Consider the following 14,628-nt stretch of genomic DNA (forward strand, 5'->3'; position numbering starts at 1 on the left):
CTCTATGCCTCATTTAATTACAGCCCTGGCAAGAGCTTCTGGCACAGCAGTCAAGGGCAGGGCTCTGGTGTCAATCAGGTCCAAATCCTCTGTTACTCACAAGCATGTGATCTTTGGCAAGTTACTGGACCTCTTTGTCCTCGGCTTTCTCATCTGTAAAATGGGATGATAATACCCAGCTCGCGTTGTGAGGATTACATGCATTAGTACGTGTTAGGACAATGCCAGTCAGGAAGCATAAGCTATACAATCTGTGCAACTGATGGCTGTGAAAGGTACTGAAGTCTTGACAGGCACAGCTTCTCCTTAGCCTGGGAGCTCCTTGGGAGCAGGGATTCATCTTTGTCACCTAGTTTAGTACAGTGTCTTATACATCAAAGGTCTCCTGGAAAAATGCTTGTTGAAAGTACAGTGATTGGGCCGAATAAGGTTTTCTAAGCAGAAGAATTCAAATAATAACAACGAGATGTTTTCCAAGTGTTTTGTTTATTTAAAGCTGTTCTCTCGAGTGGGAACTACAGGCCAGCATTTGAGTCTCAAGAATATGGAGGTTACTCTTAAAGCAGTTTTGGAAAAATGAAAAGAGGATTTTCTAGCGGGAAGAACTTGGGCTTGATAGCTGAGCGAATCCAAATCTCTAATCCACCCTTTCACATCACATGACCCTGGACAAGTTTCTTCATGTGTTGGGGCCTCAGTTTTCATCACCTGCGCAGGTAGATTGTAACGCCCATCACACAAGTGTAATTGTGATGAAACTCCCTGGTATAGTGTCTGTCACGGCTGCAGGTGCTTAACATGGGTTAGAGTTCTGCCTCCACCTGGAGAATCCACATCCAGCTTCCATGGCAATGGACTGGGCAAGTACCAGCTTTGCAGACAGTGTTGGCATTTGCCACCACTGCTCTGGTTCCTTTTGGAGTATAAACCGCTTAAGCCGCAGGTAGGTTCTAGAACATGGGGCAATGAGGTTTTAAGTGAGCTTAAGGATTGAGATGTTGTTTATACGGATCGGTCCTGATGAAGGGGAAGAGCCAGGGAAGATTTTTATTCACTAGAAATAATTCCCTGGAGAGTAATAAATAATTGCATGCTTTATAACAATTTGTAATATCTCACTGTCTGTCTCATTGCAGTTTTTGAAAGTGTTTTTTTAGAGAGTAGTAGTTCTTGGGATACGAATAATAAAATGCAGAGTAGAAGCATACAGTTTCTAATACAAGTTGTAGCCAGGAAGTCTCAAATCCACCATCTGAATTCATGTCTCAGGTCTGGGTGTGGATGAAATATCAGTCACCATTTCTGAGGCCAGGCACTTCCGTTCCAAAGAGACCATGGCTTCAGGTTTTTATGTTGGAAATAACTTCTGATTCTACTCCTAGAGATGGCAGCCAGTTTGTAAAAGCAGAAAGCTGAACTCAAAATGGATGGATTGGTTGGTCTGGCTAGATTAGGGAATCCATTACCACCACAGTGAAAAGACTCACATACAAGAAATCACATGGAGAAAATAGCTACAATAAATTCTCTTGAATGTGCGATTTTGACTACTCAATTAGGGTGGGACCCAAGTCTGCCCCCTGCTGGCTTCTTCGTTTATTGCAATAAGATGGGATGTTTTTATTTTATCTGTTAGTATTCTGCCTACACAGCTCCACTGAATTGAATGGCTTTCCTTGCGGCCTGTGAACGCTAATGGCTCCCTAGGAAGAACTTTGAAAACATAAGGAGTACAATATTCCTTGATTAGGTGGTCTCTGCTGAGATTGAAGGGAGCAAAGAACTCAACAGGAAAGATGAAAACAGCCCTTCTGAGAGCTCTTTTTCTAATTCCAAGGCATTTTTCTCTTTTTAAAATTAATGGTGGAATTTAACTGTAAAAAAAGAGCAATACTGAATTTACAACCCCAGGTTATCCCTGTGGCATGATTTTTAACATTTCAAGCAGGAGTAATTTAGTTAATTTTTAACCCGTTGCGTCAAAGGTCATTGGAAAATCAGTTAAAATGTTACCAAATGCTCTGATTTGCTCCTAATTATGTTTAAATGCAAATTTCTAGCCTTCTCAAGGAAGCTGGGTTCATTGAAAGCAGTGCACTTCTGTTTCAGAATGGTGGTCTATCCTAGTGTTATCTTGCTGGGGAGTCCTGGAGCCTGGGGTCCCACCCTGGCTCTTTGCAGAGCTGTCAAGAGTGGGTGGGCATTTAATAAATATCCCAGCTATTACTGTGATGTGGGCCATCAGATATGTATATATATATATATATATTTTTTCTGTTGTACTTAATCATAGCTGGCTGACCTTACCCAAGTTCCTTAGACTCTCTGAGTCCCACTGATTAAAAGAAGATAAAAATTATCTACTTTATTGTTTGTGAGGAGTAAATGAGGTCATTGGAGTGGACTCAGGGCCATGCCTAACACAATAAATACCAGCATCTTTCTTAGGCCTTTCTTTGAGAATCTGGTCTAGCCCCAGAGACGCAGGAAATCACAAGGACCAAGGAACTGCTGATAAAGTAAAAGCTCATAATGTCAGACCCAGCAAATTTGGATTGTTGATCATCGGTACGAAATGTGCAATTAATTTCAAGGTTATTTTAAGAGAATAAGGAGAGATTGAAAGCGTAAATTCACAGTTTAAGTAAGGTTACAAGGAAAACCGTTTCTTTAAGGAATTACATTGTCTGAAAGCTCTTTATAAATACTAACCTACATAAGAAAAATCATAAATCATACTTATCTGCCTTTTAATCAGTCTTTACACTGTCCCACTCTAGGGAACCCTTGGTCAGTTTATTTGGGTTCTGCTTAAAATACATACTGTCCACACACACACTTTATTCAGAAGTTTTGTTAATTCATTTGGAGTCTTCTCTAAATAGTCTAAATTAGTGAACATTTACTGTACATACTTTTTAAAGAATTTCAAGGAAATGATCTCCATATTCCAGCTCATCGTGACTCAGTATTCGAAGTATTCTTTTTATTCAGATTACTTAAATCAGCATTCCATGTCAACGTTTTCCATCTGAACTTTGCCCTGCCCTTTCTAACCGGCGGTATTGGTTAACACACACAGACCATGTAGCTCATCAGTTTTAGTGGTGATTGGACAGACTTTCTCCTGGTTCACTTTCAACAGTCACATCACTCATCTTGCTATTTGGATGCGATGAGCTAGGACTAAGGATTCATTTCAATGACATGTTTCCCCTTCACCCGGCTAACCACAAGGATTAATGGATTGTTGATGCCAATTTTGGTATTGGGAAGTGAGCTGCAGCTATGACAAATATCTAAAAATGTGGAAGAGGCTTTGGAACTAGAGAATGAATGAGTAGAAACTGGAAGAGTCCTGAAGTACTTGATAGAAAAACCTTAGACTGCCTTGAGAATATTGCTGGGAGAGATAGGGTCATTAAAACAAATTCTGGTGAAGGCTCTGAAAGCAGGGAGAAGAGCTATAGAGAAATCTTCTATTGTCCTAGAGAATCATATATCATCATGAGCAGAATGAGGCTAGAAATATGAATGGTAAAGGTCCTTCTGGTGAGGTCTCTATGGAAACGAGGGAGATGCTATTGGATGCTGGAGGAAAGGTGATTTTTGTTGTGAAACAGCAGAGAAGACGGTTGAATTATGTTCTATTATTGGGAGGAAAGTAGTACTTGTCAGCAATGAACTTGGATATTTTGCTTGGAGATTTCCAAACAGCGTGGAAGGTACAGCCCAGCTTCTCCTTGCTGCTTATAGTAAAATGTGAGAGGAAAGAGATAAATTGAGGAAGGAACTGCAAAGCAAAAAGTAATCAGCACTTCATGATTTGAAAGATTCTCAGCCTACCCAGATAATGTGCTTTAGAAGCAGGGCCAAGGGTGTGGCTGGACAATCATTCGCTAAAGATTAGTGTGTGGCTAATGGGGCCAATCAACCATCTCAGCAGAAGCCAAGACTAGATACGGTGTTATCAAGGAAAGTTCCATGGAGAACTCTCTTTTATGATGGTTTAGACCTCTGTGAATTGCATGGGAGACTGACAAATTTGTTGAGAATTTTGTACCCGCAGAAACACCACCAGCTTGGACTAAAAGCGCCAGAGACAGTATGAAATGAAGGAAAAATGACACTGAGGGCAGAGGCATGGATGCAAAAGCTTGAGTTGATGGGACTTCCTTGTGCTGAGAGGGCGGGGCTGCCATCCCATCACGCTGAGAGGACAGAAAATTATTCTCAGGGCTTGAAATCTAATGGAACTTGCCCTGCTAGTTTTTAAGACTTGCTTGGGACCTATTACCGCCCCCCCCCCCCTTTTAATTCCAATTTCTAGCCTTTGGAATGGGAATGTCTGCCCTATGTCTGGATACTGCATTTTGTAAGCAGATAACTTGTTCTCTGGTTTCTTAGGCTCACAGATAGAGAGAAATTTGACCCCAGAATGAATCATATCCTGAGTCTCACTCAGACTGATTTAGATGATTTGGGTGATGAAATGTGGAACTTTAAGTTAATGATACTTAGATGAGATTTTAGACTTAAAGTTGATGCTGAAATGATCAAGACATTTAGGAATGTTGGGAATGGGAGACCTATTAGATGAGTTGTCCTCTTCTTTGAGGTAAAGTAAATCCTGGTCCAATTTATATCAACAAAGCTCTTACTTAAATAGGGTAGGTGGCGAGGACAATCAGAAACTGAATTATATCAATAAAGAGCAATGATGACAATGAAAAAATTTGCCAGTGGTTAAGTTGAGGTGACTGCTTTCCATCTACTTCTACCTCACTGAATGTAGGGAGTTGCTCTTCTATGTGGGATGCTTCTGGAGTTTTCTAGGCCTTTCGTGTGTAACTTACTGATGAAATGACTATCGCTGGTTCATCAATGAGACTTACTGGGGTCATCTATTTTCTGTGCTCCTGGAACCCCACTCTCTTCTTTCTTCCATTATATTTCTGTCCAGTCTGACCATGGATTGTTTGCACAACTCCAAAGTTGAACTTGAACTGAATAGCTCGTCTTTTCTTTTCCGTGCGTTTCATGTATCTATTTCTATTTCTGCTGTTCTGGAGATGCTGAAACTCACTGCCTGTTTTCATCTTTTTTCCCGCCTTGGCACTCCTGCCCTCTGAATTTGGCTTGAGAAAATCAGAAATAAACCTAATAGAAGAAATATAATCTCCCACTTGATGGGGAGGAGAGAGGACCACAGCCTCCTTGGAGAGAGGAGGGGATGAATAAGAAAAGGTGCCAGGATCAGGTAAGAATATAGAAATGGAGGAAGATGATCTTGAGAGAGAAGGGAGATGGAAGTTATTTCCCCCAGTTAATAAGGAGAGCAATCACGCTGCTAGTATTTTTCAGGTTCTTGAGTTCAAACACCAGCTTCATCATTTTCTAGCTGTGATTTTGGGCATGTACATGTGGTCATTGTATTGTCTTTGATCCTCATTGCTGCTCCCAGACAATTATTCCCAATCTCTTGGGAGAAAATTAAAATGTTTGCTTCTTTGAAACTCATCTAACTTGACCGCTTTCTCCCAGTTGCTGATATCTACTGACCTCCTGATCTCTTTTCCTCAGTCATCAAACTCTTTGGCATCAATTCTTCATACCAAGTCCTGCTACTGTCTTACAGTTCTTCAATATCCACATGAAAGTCATCTTGTCTTTCCAGTCCTTCAATCTTCTTATTTCCAAAGAACCTTTTTTCCATTCTACCTCAACTACCCATTCCTGTGGCCATACCTCCATTCTCCCTCTAACACGGAATTCAGTCATCTGGCCTGTCTACAACTATCTCTTCTTGCTTACTTGATCAACTACTTCCACTGTACCATTCTTCAGCTCCATCAGGATACCTCTATTCTCCTTCCAATCTTTACAGCCCTCTCCTTTCTTTCTTTCTCTTATTTTTTCTACAGTAATCATGCTAATGCCCTAAACTCCATTGCTGTCCATGTTTTGATCACACCTGTGTGGAAAAACCCCAGTCCTGGGGTTGAAACAGAGCCTATTTCTTAGTTGATGATTTTACATTCATTATTGTGCTTATTGGATTAATAGCTGAGTTCTCCATTAGGGTGTAATCTCCACGACATCAAGGATCAAGTGTATAATTATTGATTGCAAACAATATCCCCAGTATCTAGAAAAGAGTCTAGCAGAGGCTTAATAAATATTTTTTAAATGAATGGAAAATTTACTGAGCCCCAATTGCCTCATTTTATAAAATGGGGAACACAATATAGGCTTCATCAGAATGCTGTGAATATTAAATAAGATCCATGCATATAAAGAACATGGCACGGTATCTGGCACATAATTACTACTCATAGTTTTAGTTCTTGTTTTTCCTCCTTCTCTCTTTTTCTTCTTCCCATTTTATAACTGACAACTGGTTACTTGCCTTCATGAGCAGGAAGTGTGCAGGTGTCCTGTGGTCCAAACCCTGGTCTCGGCAGATGAAAAGAGTGGTGGTCTCGGGAGGGATGAAGGACTCATCATTGACCTGTGGAGTGTTCAGGGGCTCCCTTAGGCTGTATTTCTCCAGACTCTTACCCATTTTCACCAGGCCTAAAGCAGATGCTTCTGCCAGGGGGAAATGACAGGAAGGCCATCTGCTCAGAACTGAGCCAGAAACTGTCATTCTTAGAAGGATGGGCAGAGAGGTCTGAGTCTAGGGTAATAGAGAAGGGTTAAGCTTCTCAGTAATCATCAGAGGACTCCTTGGTAATAGGCACCCTTATTGGTTTGACCTTCTACATCAGCTCTGAGAGCTGCTGGGTAGGGGTTGCTTCTGGGCTTGGAATCCTGCCTCCTCTCAAATACTCAGACATGGGCGCTCCTCCAACTCCATCTTTATGCCAATGTTTGGGTGACTGTCGCAGCTGATTCATTTACGTGCCTGCCTCATCCTTCACTCCTCTCACACAGGTCACTTACCAAGACTGTAATGGATAGCTTTCAGCATCAGATTCACTGGGGAACTTGGTAAAATACAAATGTCCTGGTCTCATGTCTACAGCTTCTGATTTTATAGATCAGGTTTGAAGCCCAAGAATCTGCATGTTTAACAAGATGGAGTGGTCACAGTTTGATGCAGCGGACTGAGGAACACTGCATTTCATCCTTTCCATTGGCCCAGCTCCCCCAAAGACAACTTCGTGAGGTATATGCCACTGTGGCCATTCACAAATGTAGGAGGTAAGGCTTACTACAACTTTTTAGGGCTTTCTCCCTCTTACATGGAGATCCTGGGGTACCCTTCCAGGAGGTGGTACTAGAATGTCCCATGTGCAATTTTCAGTTGCTACTCAGTGATTCTTCTGATTTGGATGTGCCTTACTCCAAGCTGAGGAACACTCTGGCACCCCTGCCCCGATTGCTTTCCCAAAAAGGGACTGCCCGAGTGTCAGGTCTGCATGCTGCCCGGTTTAGCGCTGCAAAAAGGCACTGGTTAAAAGATATATGCACACAAATATCCGAAATCTTTTAGTCCACATAAGACTTTCTCCACCTCCATACCCCTTAGAAAGACCTGTGTAGTAAAATACAACCCATCATCTACTAATGCCTGTTTACTTTGAATAACCCCCATAAGTATGACTTCTGGCAACCTAATTCAATCTGGTTGTACCTGTCTATCCACATTTCCTGAGATTGTGAGTGCTCAGCTTGCACTCCAAGTGTGCAATTCTCCCTCAGAACCAAATCAATTCTTCCTAACACATAATATTAACAAGTACATAAAAATGACACTGCTGGTAGTTGCCATTTTTTACCTAATTTCTACTTAGGCAGATCTTTATACGATATGCTTTCCATGCCTTGTTTCTAGTCCTTTGAAAAGTTTGCAAAGTAGATATTGTCTCCATTTGGCATGTAAGAAAGTAGAAATTCAGAGAGAGAACATGGTTTGTCCAGGGTTGCAGAGTTTAGAATCCAGTTCTATAAGGACGCAAAGCCTGAAGTCTCTGTCCTCTCCCTGCTGGGTTGTGGCATGATAGTCTCAGTTCCTTTCTCTCCTTCTTTTCAAGTTGTTCCACAGTCTTGTTTATTTCCTCTGTCTCTGCTGGCTATTCCCAAAGGTTGGACCTATGTGGAATACGACTTAAGGTTGCCATCTAAAATGATGTCTCATTAAATGGTTGAGTATTACCCCACCTGATAATAAATGGAGCATGCATTCTTGAAATCAGTTCAAAGGACATTTACAGAAGCTCTTCTTCAAATAGTTTAAACCCTCAAATGCTTTTCCTTAGGCCAGTGATCCTGTACTATTTACTGCTAGTGACATCTACTGGGCACAGTTGGAGCTATTAGGCTCTGAGTGACATGGAGCTTAATTCCCATCTGAGAAGGTTCATATGGAAGAGAGGAACATCTGGAGTGAGCGCTGGCTCTGTCTCTGGGGCCCAGGAATGCAACAAGGGATAAGACCCTTGCTTTTCTCTTCCTCCAGATTAGGCTGCTGCTGGGGCCACTAACAGAATTTTGGAGATTGCTTCAAAGATTCTTTCCCTTTATTCTTGCACCTAATAGTGTATAATTTTGAGTAAATGTAGCAGCCCCTCTCCAACCTGGGGCAAACTACAAAAATCAATGACAGTCTAATTATTATATGACTCATGTAAAGGACTTCTCTATGACAGACCCAGTGAGGAGTAGAAATAAGAGTTCCATGCAAATTACTATTTTGCTATTGCCCTCTTTGTTCTGATATAAAAATTTTCTCTCCTCTGGAATGAATAGTTTTCCCTACTCAGAATGCAAAAAGGGTTAAATCCCTTATTTTCCAACGTGTTGTGACATGAATAAAACTAACTGGTGAAGTCTCATAAACACAGTTCTTTACTTTGCACCTTTATTTTCTGGGCTGGCCAAATAAGACACTAATCCTGTATATCTTTGCTACAGCAGTTGGTAACACACACACAAAGTCGGTTCCCTGAGACCCCATTTACAAAAGCCTCTGCAAAGGATTCTAGCCACATACATAAGTTCAAGACAATATACAGATGCCAAAAAAGCCCAGGCGTGTTGATAGCAGAACTAATCTTCTTGCTAAGAAACAGAAAACTTTTAAGAATGAGTGAGATGAACACAAAAAAATGGTGCGAGAGAATGTAAAAATCCCAGTACACCTGGCTGGGCCAATGAATAGTATCTATAATCATAATTATGCAACTACTTATTGCTTTTTAACTTTTAGAATTGCTTGATGGTCAAATTGTTGAAGGCTTGTCAATAGTCATAGAAGGGAATAGAATGTTATCAATCCAGATATTGTGAAAACAAAAGGAGAGACAACAGAAGTTCAGAGCTGTAAAAGGAAAGGATAGATGGAAGAATGACGAGGAGTCTAATATTCTCATTTTATAAGGTGGGAAGGCAAAAGATAATGTATAAGTGAGTGATACAAGACATAAAGGAGATAGCGAATTATTTAACAAGAGATGATTAATAGGCGAACTCAAAACAGTGATATGCCTCTATTAGGGACCTGTGATTTAAGTTAACTAAATCTTTAACTGTAAAAGCCAGAAATCAATGGCTAGTGTTGAAAATTGATAGAGCAGAAAAAAAGGGTCTGAATGCATCCTCTAGAGATAGGGCAATATTTCTTAAGTGAAACCTAGGAGCAGAAACTGTTAAGAGCATTAACAGAGGTTCTCCTAAGAGAGATTTAGGGCTGAGGAGGAGCACAGCAAGAGAGGACACCATTGCCTTACCCCATAAGGCCTTCTATCTCCTTTGATTTCTTTGCTTTGATAAAGTATTTAAGATTATATAAAAAGAGTAAATGATGCTTTCTCAGAGTGGTGCACACTGATAAGTTACGAAAAAATGAGCATTCTTCCAGAACCATGACTCCCAATTCATCATCAGTCAAGTAATTTGGTGAAACCAATGTCTAAAGCAAAAACTAGAAAGATGTCTTTCATCAGCTGCTTCTTCCAGTAGTTAAGTACTGTTTGTCTGGGTTTACCTATGTGGTCTTGAAAGTGAGAGAAGAGGAGGCTTTAGCCAACGGGAGAGTGTTAACCAGCAAAAGATGGAATGAACAAGGTGAACATGGAGCTCTGTACTCTGCCCAACCAGAACACAAGCAAGGCCAGCCACAATCAGCCACAATCTCAAAGTTCCTGTCTATAGGGTTGTGAAAATCAATAAAGGCAAAACTCTTTTAAAATGGAGCCAGGAAGCCAGAAGGGGGAGCTCCTATGCAGTACCACTATAGGTCAATTACAGACCCCAGGAGAAAGAAGTTGTCAGTTACAGGAAGAAATGTGCATTGCATCCCAAATAGAAATAGACTATCTCAGCAAGTCAGCCAATGAGAAGCCATCACCACCTTGAACTCTTGCTTTTCTCCAATGGACTTTTGTTCAAAACAGCCCCTCCCAATTGCCTCCTTTTTCTCTGTAAAATAACATTCCTCTCCTTTGTTTGTTGGATTTGCCTATGGTCCATAGCATGCACACCCTGAATTGCAATTCTTTGGCTATTCCCGAATAAACTTGTTTTGTGAGTAAAGCAACTGGCCAATTTACTTTTTCAGTTGACAGGGCAGATCGGATAACACCTGCCACAAATCTTGATTGAGCAATGAAGCTCACTGTGACATGCTGCAACCCTCAGCAGACAGGAAGGAACAAGTCAGAGTTCCACTACCGCAGGTTCCTGAAACTTCCACCTTGGCATTGGGAGAGATTAGATTTTTCCTTGTTTTATACTATTATATCAACAATTTCTCTGAGAAGCTAAGTTTCTGGATTTTCTCACCATCTAGTTTTGTTAGTGACCAGAAGACCAGCTACATTCCTTCTATTTCACTAGCTTCTTATTGTAATCTCATGCCCTAGGGCTTTTCCAACATCACAGCTTTCTTCCTGGCACATCTAATTGGGTTGAATTTTTAAGAGTCCACACACTTGCCCTTTTCTTTGTGACATTTGCCTTAATTTCTCTAAAGTGGTTGCATTTCCCCCTTATCATTTTCTTTGATAATGTCTCCCTGTCCAGGATCTCCAAAGTGGTTTGATCCCTTAGGATTAGGATTCAGACATCTGTCTCCCTTTATTGCACTTATTAATGTGCTACCTCATTATTCCTGTTACATCACTTACAACCTGTTCGTGGACCACCTCCTCCAAGACCTTTGCAGGTGGCTCCAGGCCAGCATTCTTCTCTTTCTACGTGGGTGTAACTCACAGGGATGGCATTTGCCAGTCAGCACTGTGGATTTTATATAATGGCCCTGAAGCCCACACACATTCTTAGATGAGATTGGTTGTCCTTATAATTGTTCTGAAAGATAGGATAGGGAAATGATGTTCATGAAGGATTCAAAAAGAAATGACAGTGTTGCCCCAAGTTCTCATTTTGTGCATAATAAAAGGGGACAGAGTGTGGGCTGTCCCCCCTCCAATACTCTAAGAATCCGCTTTGGGTAATTTTAGCCTCCCCTTACCTCTCAAGATTCATCTCTCATCTTTCTGAGTCACCTTGCCTGTGGGAGAGAAACTCAATGCAATACCTCGAATAATAGTGTCTGTGGAGAGGACACAGTCAAATTCCCCCATATTTTTTCAATTCTGAAGCTCTAGAAGAGCTAAGCTAGTGACAAGAAATTTGCAAACCATTTGATTCTCATCGCCAAAAATGCCCACATTACCTTGGCAACAATGCTTTACACCCCTCTTCATAACCCACCATTTCTTCCAATGTCTCCAGAATAAACTCTGACTATAACGTTACAGATTGGGAGTTGGGGACAAGGTCCCCAAAATTGGATACCTGAAATGGAAATTTAAGCATCTAGTTGAATTTCATACACTTTCAAATAAAATAAATTTCTAATTTACTCTTGAGTGTTTAAGCAGGAATAAAACTCTGAATTTAGATAAAGACACTCTATGTTCTAATCCTGGCCAGGATCAGATGGAGCAGAAGCTGATGCTATGGGAAGTGAAGAGACTTGTTTCATTTCTGTTTCTCTGCTGCAAACAAAGAAAAATGGAAAGTGATTTTTCTAAGTCTTCTGATTAAAAATAAGCTAATTGTAAGACCTATAAGAATGCCTAGTTCATATCAAGCACTCAATTAATTATTAATAAGAGGTCTTGCTTTAGATGGGACCTCCTCCAGGGCAATTCAGTATTTTCAACCTCACGCAGACTGTCTCTTCGCAAGACCTCTAATTTTCCCATTACTCCAATGACCATAGTTTCCAGAACCCAAACATGTGCTCTGTTGTGTAATTAGGCAGTACTATGAGATATTTGAAATTGGGACTGTCCCAGAAAAATGCTAACAATATCATCTCTGCGTCAAAACTGGGGCAGCTCAAGAAAACGTGTATGCCTGGACATCTCACATTTAGAGAAATAATTATTAATAGTAATATTAGCCAAGACTTATTGAGCCCTTCCTGTGTGTTGGGCATTCTTTTAAGCACTTTACTTGTGTGTCTTAATGCATTTAGTCCTCACAACAATCCCATGAAGTAAGACCATTCTTGTCCCAGTTTTATAGGTGAGAAAATTGAGGTATAAAAATGTTGAGTAACTTTTCCCGAGTCATGCTGTATGCAGGGATGTGAAGCTGGGCAGGGTGACTGGAAAGTCTGATGTCTGGACCACTTGTCTGTGCCTTCTGAAGAAGGTGCACATGCAGAACAACTCCCCCTGCAGCTCCATCAAAACACAGTATCAAACCATCCCTCTTCCATCATCGAGGAAGACAGGACGTTGGTAAATGGAACTAGCTACCTTCTCTTACTTCTGCCTGTTCTTATTCCTTTCTTCCTTTACCAGTTCTGATTTCTGCTTCTCCTGCTACCAGTCTCTGTGGTTGCCCAGCTTCTCAGTCCCTCTGAGCCACCTCCCTCCACTGCCAAAGTGTCAGGGCATAGTCTAGACACTGAAGCATACTCCCTGCTGAAGCCAGCTTCTTTTGTAAAGTCACACAAAAACTTGATTCTCGGAGCCAGTTCCTTCTGGAAATATAGGTAGCTGGGGAATAAAGCTTGAACCAAGATTTTCCCCAGACTGATAGAATCGAAGAAAACTAATTCAGAATTTCTTTTGAATTCTGTGCTCAGTGGCTTAAAGTCCTAGAACCACAGATTTAGAAATGACTCCCAGTGCAACCTCCCACCCAGTGCAGATAGCACCTGGAGGCCATTCCTTCCAGGTGATGTCTTCAGCCTCTGAGGAGGAAAGGGATACGGAATGGGCGGGTCAGAATGTTGTCACTTTTATCCTGCTTTTCTACTTTTCACTTGAATATGAGGTGTTTTGCTATGTAGGGAAGAATTTGTGCATCAGTAGAGAACTAGATATTGGCTAGACTCTAGAACATGTTCTTCTCGGTTACCTGTTCTAGCCTTTCATTGCCAGGTGGGCTATTTCACAGATCGGCACCTTGCAGATGACTACAAGCAACACGAAACAAATCTTGTCTATAGACCTGCGATTGAATTCTGTCCAGAAATAATAACTCACTTACAGGCTGCTTATTCCGTTTATCTGTGGTTAGATTTGTTTAAGTATCAGAGGTGACATGTAGCTGAAAACGGAGGACTGGGAAATACGGTGTAGGTGGAAACATAGCTTAGTTTTCCAGCACCTAAAATTCATTGTGGGTGAGTGGTCCCACGGTTTGTGTCCCATTCTTGGTGGCTTCAGCCAGTAAACATTATGTCCAACCTATTCCTTTTTACTTAAATGTCTGTTATCCCAAACTTTGTTTTCCTAAAATACATCAACATGGAATGAGCTGGTTAATTCTACTTGTCAATGCTGACATTCTGCTCTTTGGCTTGCACACTTTTTTTTACATATTTTTATGGGTGTTTACCACATATAGCATAGAAGAGTGAAAGATCATGGGCCTTGCAGTTGGACAGGCTCCTGGCTCCATCGCTAACTGTGGGACCTGGGACATGTTACCTCCCTTCTCCCTTCTGGATCTCCTTCCATTCATCTGCAAAATGCGGATGAGAGATTTACCACTCAAGTTGTTGGGAAGAGAGTGTCTGGCTCCAAATACACCCCAAGTGCTCAGGGATATTTGCTATCTGCCACCATTACTTTTTCCCAGTCATGGTCAGGGACAGACCGCATGTCCCTCAACTCATCTGTAATTAACAGGTGTGAGAACTGACAAGGCAGACACAAAAATCTCAGAAGAATGTCTGGATATTATTGCATAATTAGTGTTCCAGGCTGCCAGGAATTGATCAGATAAATTTACCTCTGAATCATTGTTACTCTGTAAATTAGCATTATCTGTTTAGATGTGATAGTTGGGGGAAAAACACAGTTAGGTAATTAATAAATATAAGATTATTTGAAATATGTTATCTACTGAAAGAAACCCAAAAAACCTTTAAACACAGTCCATAATCTGTCAGATTCTTTCGAAGGTCCTAATTTTGGTGTCAAACTGATCAAGTCATATTTTCAGGTATTATCTATAGCTGTATTAATTTTTTCTGTGGAGGTCCAGGTATATCAATTTGTCTTTGAAACATTATGCATTTTTCTCATTTTCCACCTTCAAGGAAGTTTAGAAATATGCTAAATCGACAGCAGCAATCCCACTGGATTATCAGAAGTT

Source organism: Equus caballus, chromosome 6 (genome assembly GCF_041296265.1).
Source record: "Equus caballus isolate H_3958 breed thoroughbred chromosome 6, TB-T2T, whole genome shotgun sequence".
NCBI classification, from domain to species: Eukaryota; Metazoa; Chordata; class Mammalia; order Perissodactyla; family Equidae; genus Equus; species Equus caballus.